We start from the raw sequence: 9,603 nt of genomic DNA, 5'->3' as shown, positions 1-9,603 counted from the left end.
TACTATAACCCCTGAGTAGACAAGCCAAACCCAAATATAGCAGAGGTCAAATCTCATTTTAAATAAATATTTAAATACATAAGAAGGATGAAGCAAAAAGAATAGAAAAAAGGAATTCAGTCCATGGTATAGATATGTAAATACGATACAAAATATACAAAAATGCTCGAAAGTGACTAAAGAAAATAATGAACTGACACTAGACCAAACCCCAGACCCGGTGTCACCTATACAGAAATAAAAAGTACAAAAACTAACTTTCCAAAATAAAAAATACAAGTCAGAGCAAAAGAAAGAATGTAACAAGTCTCTGAACGCCGGGAGCTCACCAACATTTTGGAACTGGCGCCGCTACAGATGATCAAGCGTGTGCGGAGGTGGATCGAATAGGGAGGTACATCAAAAAGATGCTGAAGTGCAGTATGAGTACCAAAATATGGGGTACCTAGTAGGCATCATAGGCCGACCGAGATAAAAAAATTAATATAATAAATAACACGAAGATACTAATAACAATAAGAGAAGAGCAGTAACTACAAATATGGGGAAAGGGGGCATGAGAATAATCATACGGTAGTCAAGTAAGCCTGACCAATGAAGTAAGCACATCAATAATCCCATTTGATAAAATACCAAAAGAATACTCCAATGTAAACTCGTAGCTAAGGATCAATATCCTTAAAAATATCATGAAGCTCCTAGAATTCATGCCTCGAGCTTCCCAATAATTGTAGTAATAATAATAACCCAAAATATATATGAACGGGTTATCCAGAATTCATGCCTCGAGATTCTTAATTATGATGATAATAATAATAATAATTTAAAATATCTATCAACTTGAAGCCTGGAATTGACGCCGGGAGATTCCTATAAGGAATACCATAAGTAAAATATCACCAGTATTTCTTTTAAATCATTACACTTATTCATCAATCAAAAATCTTGATATCACCATTTTATTATTTAAAAAGGTTTTTTAACTTCGGCTAGGTAAATCAATAAAAGTAGTAGGTCAAAATCATATATCACTCGTGTTGAGTAAAAATGCCATCAAAGGTGTCAAATCACTAACTTGAGACTCTGGTGTACTAAAAATATGACTTTGGGCCCAACATTTAAATATTAAAAGCAAGCAAGATATAGGTATACAGCTAAATCACACAAACCGGCAACCAAAACCAAGCAAGTCAAGCAAATGACATCCTACATTAAAATCTCCTAGGAACTAGCTCTAAGGATTCTAGTTGATAAAGACAAGCCAAGGTATCACCTAGACTACGGATACAATGACTAAAACCCCAAACTAATCACTAGCGATGATCATCGACTCCCAAATTCTCAATTAATTATCAACACCAAAATCACCAACCTAATAATTTGTTACTATTCAAAATACACCAATTCTAGCCAAGCCAAGTATAAAAAAAGTAAGCCATAACCTACCTCAAAGCCGAAATTACACTAGAACCGCTAAACTTGAGTCTTCCCTTTCTAGTCCTCCTCCAAAGGATTCCACTCTATCAAATTATCAAAGAACACATCAAAATAAGGCCAACGATACCCATATTGTTATAAAAACAAATGAAACTAAAATTGGGTCAAAATTTGACATTGGGAACCATGCATGAAATCAAAAAACCAACTCCATCACAAGGTCCCAACTAACTCAAGAAACTTATGTCTCTAAATGGGTACATTCCAATCTCTTAAAGAAATCTAACAACCTAACCAAATTAAAGCCCTAGATAGTTCAAATATATAAGAAATAATGAAATTTACGCGAAACTTACAAGGTTTTTTAGATGGAAAAAGGTCTTGAAATATTCCCACAAGAATCCCCAGCGCAGCGGAATGAAAATGATCGAATTTGGTCAAGAATTGCTCTCAAAAAGGGAGTTCTATATGTTAGAAATAAGGAAAAGGAGCTAGCAACGTATCTTAAAAAACCTCACTGCCAGGCCCCATTTTGTCTTCGAGACCGCAGAGGTTAGTTAGCTGACCTTCAGTGAACGCGGAAGCTTGTCCGTGAATTCGGAGAACAAACACTTAAACTTCTACGAATATGGCCTGAGGCCCATGAATACAGAGAACAAAAGAGCTCAACCTTCGCAAACGCAGAGAGGAAATGTTAGGTGCACCAGCAGCTGTGCTGGTGCATTTTCACCAAGGAAAATAAGTCCCTTAACGGGGGTCAAAAACTCATTTGGAATCCTATTGACACAAAGAATTATGCTACCCAATTGGAAATGGCATTCTGGACTCAACGAAATTGATGGATTTCCCAACGGAGGTCGATGGAATGTTGACAAAAGTCAAAGGATTTTAAAAAATACTCTTAAAATGCACAAATAGTCAAAAACTCATTCCTATCTCTTTGAGAACCGAACCAAAGGTCATTCTAGACCAAACTTGGCGTTTTATAGCTAACAGTACTGACGGAACTTTTATCTGAGTGCGTTAACTCAACATGATGATCGAAGTCAAACTTGGCAAAACTTTAAATTTAAAAGGGCAAAATCACCTTAATTCAAAATGAAGGCTCTCAAACCCAAACCAACCTTCCTTCTAGACCAAAATAGACATTCCAGAGCTGATAGAACTATCTAAATTCTCATATGACCCCCAAATCTTTGTAAGTTGACTAAAGTTAATTCTTTTAAACTTTAAGCCTCAAAAATGGTAAAACTACCTCAAAAATCAACCGGACACCTTAGGAAGTGTGACACCCACCACAACATCACATATAAGGTATAAAGAAGCTATGGAAATGGGTAAAAGGGTAAAAATACACAAAAGCACGAAAATATCCTTGGATATCATTACAGTTTAACTATGATGAGATGACATGATATCTTTCAGTAGACATTATCATTGTAGATTCAATATCTGGTTATATTGTCTGGTTCTTCTCTTTGGAGATGACTTATCTGATCATGAACTTTTGTCCTTTTGAGACACATCCGTGGTTTGAGGTCTGGGTGCTGGACCTCTTAGTTAGACTGTCCATATTAAATACTTGGAGATTTCTTCTTATTTCCCCTTTGAGACTCATATGTGGTTCATGGGTAGGCATTAGACTTCTTAGCTGGCCCATTACTATTGAATACTATTAGTTACTTGCAAGCTAACTGCAGTTCTAGGTCTGGGCTACGCTTTTTGGGCTCTAGACTCACCATTTCTCGTTCTTAGTAGTTTTAGAAATTTTATATACTCTTCAGGTATATGGGGGTCTTCTTGGATTTTTACTTAAACTTATGCACGACTTTACCTTCTGGGATTATAGAGATCTAGTTAGGTTTAGATAGCTATACCTTCTGGGATTATGGGGTCCAGTTAGGTTTAGTTATCTTTACTTATTTACTTACACTTGTGTTCATCTCGTTATTTTCTATCTCATTCAGTTATTTATATCAAATTCTATCTTTTCCTTTTGATTTTACTTTTCTAGCTTAGTCGGCCTATGATGCCTACTAGATACCTGTTATTTTTGTACTCTACTATACTCTATATCTCTTTTCGTGAAACAGTTCCAAGCATCAGTTACCAACGCTTATTTGAGCCATTTATAGTCTTCACTGGAAATGAGGGTGAGAACTTGGCATTTTGGGATCTTCTTATCTCCATCTGTACATATTTGACTGTCTTTTGATTTTTGAGACAATTTTTATTTCCGTGTTCCACTTTTGGGACTTCTATCAGTATTGTGTAGTAGCTCTGTACTTGTGACTTCAAGGTTATGGGAGGTATCTTATATTTTTATGTATATATTTGATTCGTTGTGCTTTTGCCCTTGATCCTATTACTTATTGTTATGGATACGGGTTGGCTTACCTGCTGATGTGTTATAGTAGGTCCCATCATGACTCGAATGGTTGGGTCGTGACACAAACTCATTGAACCAGGCTTCATTTGTTAAGTCAAATATCCTACATGGATTTCAAGTTTTGTTCCTATGAGGAAGAAGAATGAACAAATTCAAGTATGTGTTGACTTTAGAGACCTCAATAATGCATTCCCTAAGGATGAGTTTCGCTTCCTATTCCAGAGCTAACGATTGATGCTACAAGTGGATATGAGGCGATGTCTTTTATGTATGGTTCATTCGTTTACAACCAAATCCATATGAAAACAAAAGATGAAAAACTCATCACATTTTTCATGCTTGAAGGTATTTATTGCTATAAGGTGATGCCTCACGCCACATATCAAAGGGAAATGCAAAATATATTTGATGAATTGCTCCACAAAAATGTCAAATGTTATATTGATGAGTTGGTGGTGAAGTCAACAAAGAGAGGAAATAATTTGAAAGACTTAAAAGTGATGTTTAAGTTGCTTCAATGATATCAACTAAAGATGAACCCATTGAAATGTGCCTTTGGTTTTACTTCTGGAAAGTATCTTGTCTTTATTGTGCAACATCGAGGAGTTGAGATTGATCAAGAAAAAGTTGATGCTCTTTCGAAAATTCTCGAGCCTCAAAACATTCATGAGCTAAAATGTATTTAAGGAAAGTTAGCCTACTTAAAGCGGTTCATCTCAAATCTAACTGGAAGATGTCAACCATTCTTCCATCTCATGAAGAAGGGTGCTCCTTTCAAGTGGGACCAAATGTGTAGCAATGCCTTTGAAAGTATTAAAGTATATCTAGTGAAGCCTCCAGTTCTAGCCGCCCCTATACCTAGAAAGTCATTGATGTTTTACATTGCGGCACAAAAAGGTCTGTAGGAGCCTTATTAGCTCAAGAAAATAGTAAAGGCAAGAAAACCTCTCTTTGTTACTTGAGTAGAATAATGACACAAAATGAGCTAAAATATTCACCAATTGAAAAGTTGTTCTTGGCGCTAGTCTTCTCAATCCAAAAGATGAAGCATTATTTTCAAGATCACATTGTTCACCTAGTATCTAGAGAAAATCCCATCAAGTTTGCTATGTCGAACCCAGTCCTTAGTGACTGACTAGCAAGGTGTACCTCCAATTCCAATGGTTTGAGATTGTGTAGATCCCTTAAAAAGTTTTGAAGGGGAAAGAATTAGAAGACTTCTTAGCAGACCATCCAATACTAGATGGTTGGGAGTTAACCGATGAGCTTCCTAATGAAGATGCAATAGTTATTGAAATTGTACCACCTTGGAAGATGTACTTTGATTGAGCTGCATATTATGATGGAGCTGCTGCTGGCATTGTATTTTTCACTTCACAAGGAGATGTTCTACCATTGTCCTTTACTTTGAAACAATATTGCTCCTTTAATGTCATTGAATATCGAGCATTAATACCTGGACTCAAAATGGCTATCGACATGAAACAATTGCAATTACAAGTGTTTAGTGCCTCTCAGTTAGAGATCAAGCAACTTTTGGGAAGCTATGAGGTCAAGAAGCTTGAACTACACCCCTATCATTGTTATGCTTAGAATTTCATAGGATGACTTGGAGATGTGACCCTCCAACATATACCAAGAAAGCAAAACAAGAAAGATGATGCCTAAGTGATCCTCGCTCAATCTTTGACTCTTCCAGATCAGACACAAGTTACAATCTATCAAAAATGAGTAGTACCACAGCCAAATAAAGATGAATATATAGAAAATAAGCTTGAGCATCTTGTCGCTTTTTCCAAGGCTATAAAGTAATATTGGCGACAACGTATTATCGACTATTTGTGTTATAGGATACTTCTCAAAAATTCAAAGGGAAGGACTAACATTTGTCATCGTATGCCTCTATTCTGATACTACAAGGACATACTATATAGAAGATCATTTTAGGGAGTACTCTTGTGATATTTGGGATAGGAAAAAGTAGTCCAAGTTGTACAAGAAACACATTCAGGAGTATGTGGATCATATCAATTTGGACCGATGCTTCACTTCCACATAAAAAGAATGGGGTAATATTGTCCAACCATGGTGAAATATTGTTTAAATTTTCTCAATGGTGCAAGGCTTGCCAATTTCATGCAAATTTCATACATCAGTCGCTCGAAGTATTACACCCAGCTATCATGTCTTGGCCATTTGACGCCTTGGGATTGGATGTTGTTGGACCGCTGCCAAAGTCTTCTAGTAGACACTTATATATCTTGGCTGCAATATATTACTTCTCAAAATGGTGTGAAGTTGTCTCTTTTAAAGAAGTGAATAAGGATAATGTTGCAAACTTTATTCAGGTGAATATAATGCCCCGATTTGGCATTCATCGCTACATAATAGAGGACAATGGCAAAACATTTGATAACAAGTTGATGAACAAAATTTATGATCTCTTTGGTTTCAAGAATCCCAAATCTTCTACGTATAATACTGCCGCCAATGGTCTAACTAAAGCATTCAATAAGACTCTATGCAACCTATTGAAGAAAGTCATCTCCAAGTCCAAACGAGTCTGGCATGAAAGAATGAAATAAGCTTAATGGAAATATAGGATGACATACCGCACACCGACTCAAGAAACCCCGTATTCACTTATTTTTGGAGTTGAAATAGTCCTAACACTTTAGAATCAAATACCTTAAGACTTGTTATCCAAGAAGGGCTCACTGAAGAAGAAACTGTCTGACTACATCTTTCCAACTTAGAAGCACTTGATGAAAAGAGGCTGGAAGCTCAACAAAATCTTGAATGTTATCAAGCCCATCTATCTCGTGCTTTCAACAAGAAGTTTTGTTTGAGGTCCTTCCAAGTTTGAGATCAAGTCCTTGAAGTAAGAAGGTCCATTATCACTTCACATAAGTCTGGGGGGAAATTCACTTCATAGTGGGTTAAACCATATGTTGTACAAGAAGCATATTCAAATGGTGCTTACAACCTTGTCGATATTGATGGCATGAGGATTGGTATTACCCCTGAAGTGACACAACACTCCTTAGGTATGAGTATAAACTGCATGTTACTCTTGGCTGGCAAGATTATAAACTATGCACGACACACTAAAAATAAAATATCCGCTAGGTTGAAAATCTCAAACAAGGTGACCTAGGTAAAAAGTTAGGACACCAAAAAGGAATCACTCCCCCAGAACTACATTGTGACTTGATCCTTTTCGCCAAGGTACATAGGCACTTAGAATTATATTCTAAGTTCAATTGCATGAGCGTAGAAAAAACCAGATGCTCCAACTTGATCTGTCACACGAAAGTCAAATCTATGAATACCATTTCATCAAACTTTAGACATGCACAAATGATGGTGACTTTATAGGGGCAACCCCTATAAAATATAAGCTTCTCTAATAGAAGTTGAAGTCTTCAAATTCTTCAAGTCTACAAGTGGAAGTTTCAAAACAACTAGGTTTTTGAATTGAAGTCTTCAAATTCTTTAAGTTTGCAAGTGGAAGTTTCAAAACAACTAAGTTTACAAATTAAAGTTTTTAAATTCTTCAGGTCTGCAAGATGGAGTTGCAAATCAATCAAGTTTGCAATTTAAAGTATTCAAATTCTTCATGTCTGTAAGATGGAGTCTCAAATCAACCAAGTTTGCAAGCTTAAGTCTTCAAATTCATCAAATAAGCAAGTTAGATTCTTAAATCAACAAATTATGCAAGTTGAACTCTTTGAAAATTCTCCAAGTTTGTGGTTTGAAGTCTCACATCGACCAAATACTTAAATTAAAGTATTTAAATCTTTTAAGTATGCAAATTGAAGTATTTAAAATTCTTCAAGTCTGTTGGTTGAAATCTAAAATTAACCAAATCCATAAGTCTAAGTCTTCAAATATTCTAAGTATGCAAACTCAAGTCTTCAAGATTCTTTAAGTCTGTGGGTTGAAGTATCAATTTGACCAAATTCATAAGTTAAAGTCTTCAAATCCTCTAAATCTTCAAAGTGAAGTTTTGAATCCATCATGGCTGCAAATTGAATTCTTCAAAGCCACTAAGTTTGCAAACTTCAACAAAATATTCAAAGTTTGAAAGTTGAAGTCCTCAAATCCTCTAAGTCTGCGAGTTAAAGTCTTATAGTTGAAGTTTTCGATCCATCATGTGTGCAAATTAAATTCTTTAGAAGTCATTGAGTCTGAAAGTTAAGTCTTCAAGCATTGACCTTCAAATTACCTTTCTTAGGGAAGGGATGCGTGTACATCCCTTTGCGCCTTTAGAATACCATAAAATTACCTTTCTTGGGGTGGAAATGTGTATCCATTCCTTTGCGCCGTAAGAATACTTCTAAATTTCTATGTTTTAATGTGGACATAAAATTCCCCTTTGCACCTTAAGCTAGTCTTTTTACGGATTTACTCTTAAAGGATTTCTTAATTTCCATGCCTTAAGGTGGACAAAATTTGTCCATTTACACCTTAAGCTAGCCTTTTTGTGGGTTTATACTTAGAAGGATCTCTATATTTTCATGCATTAAAGTGGAAAAAATCTTTCCCTTGGCACCTTAAGCTGACCTTTTCATGGGTTTTTCCTTAAAAGGATCTCTATATTTTCATTCCTTGAGGTGGAATTTTTTTTTCCCTTTGCACCTTAAGTTTGTTGGACGAGTTCGTACCTTATGGGGGACAAAATATGTCCCTCGGCACCTTAAGCTAGCCTTTTCACAATTTTATTCTTAAAACAATCTTTAAACTTGCATCTTGTCTAACAAATGATGTAAAGTCTTTGCCTTACATGCTGTAAAGTATTTGACTTGGACTATGTGAAGCCTCTGACTCATATTACCTTTAAATTACCTTTCCTAAGGTGGGGACGCGTATCCATTCCTTTACACCTCAAAACCATATTCTTGTATTATGATGAAAATCTCTATAGTGTAGCCTCCACAAAATACAAACATTGTTTCCATTGATCTATAAAACAAATACAAAAAAAAAACAATACAAAACTCACGAAAAAAATAAATTAATAAATATGTGTACCTCATGCCTTGATGCTAGGGACCTAAAGTATCTCACAGATTATCAATGTTCGGTAATGACCTCTAAGGTCATTTTCTTGCTTTTATAGGTTTTTGCCATTTCATCATTCTCTTAGCTTTTTTTAACTCTTATGTGATGTTGGGATGAGTGGCACGCTGCCCAAAAATGTTCGGTTGAGTTTTTAGGAGGCTTGGCAATTCTTGAAGATTAAGACTTGAAAGAATTGACTTAAGTCATCCTTTAGAGATTCTGATGTCGGATGAGAATTCTGTCAATTTCATCATCTTCGAAAGGTTCATTTTGTTCTAAAGAGAAGGTTGGTTTGGGTTTTTGAGTCTGCATTTTGAGTTTGTGAGATTATGCGTTTTAACTTGGATGTTTTGACCAAGTTTGACTTCTTGCACCATTTTTAGTAAATGTGCTCGGATGAAAGTTTTGTCAGGGCAGTTATCTTTAGAATGCCAAGTTAGGTTTAAAATGACCTTTGGTCCTATTCTCGAGGTGCTCAAAAGGGTTTTAGGCTTGTTTCCCTATTTTGGAACCTTTATGATTTGAAAAGATGACTTTGGTCATAACCTAGGGTAAATTATCTTAGAACGGAATTTTGATGGTTCCATCAGGTCCGACATGATCAAATTAGGCTAGTAGAATCATCAGCATGAGTATCGAGACAATCAATACGAGTTTGGATCCATTTGACACTTTTGAATTTAAAAATTATCCTATAGTTGACTTTGGGCAAC

The sequence above is a fragment of the Solanum dulcamara genome, chromosome 4 (assembly GCF_947179165.1).
Source record: "Solanum dulcamara chromosome 4, daSolDulc1.2, whole genome shotgun sequence".
Lineage (NCBI taxonomy): Eukaryota > Viridiplantae > Streptophyta > Magnoliopsida > Solanales > Solanaceae > Solanum > Solanum dulcamara.
Note: the sequence above shows the minus strand (reverse complement) of the source record.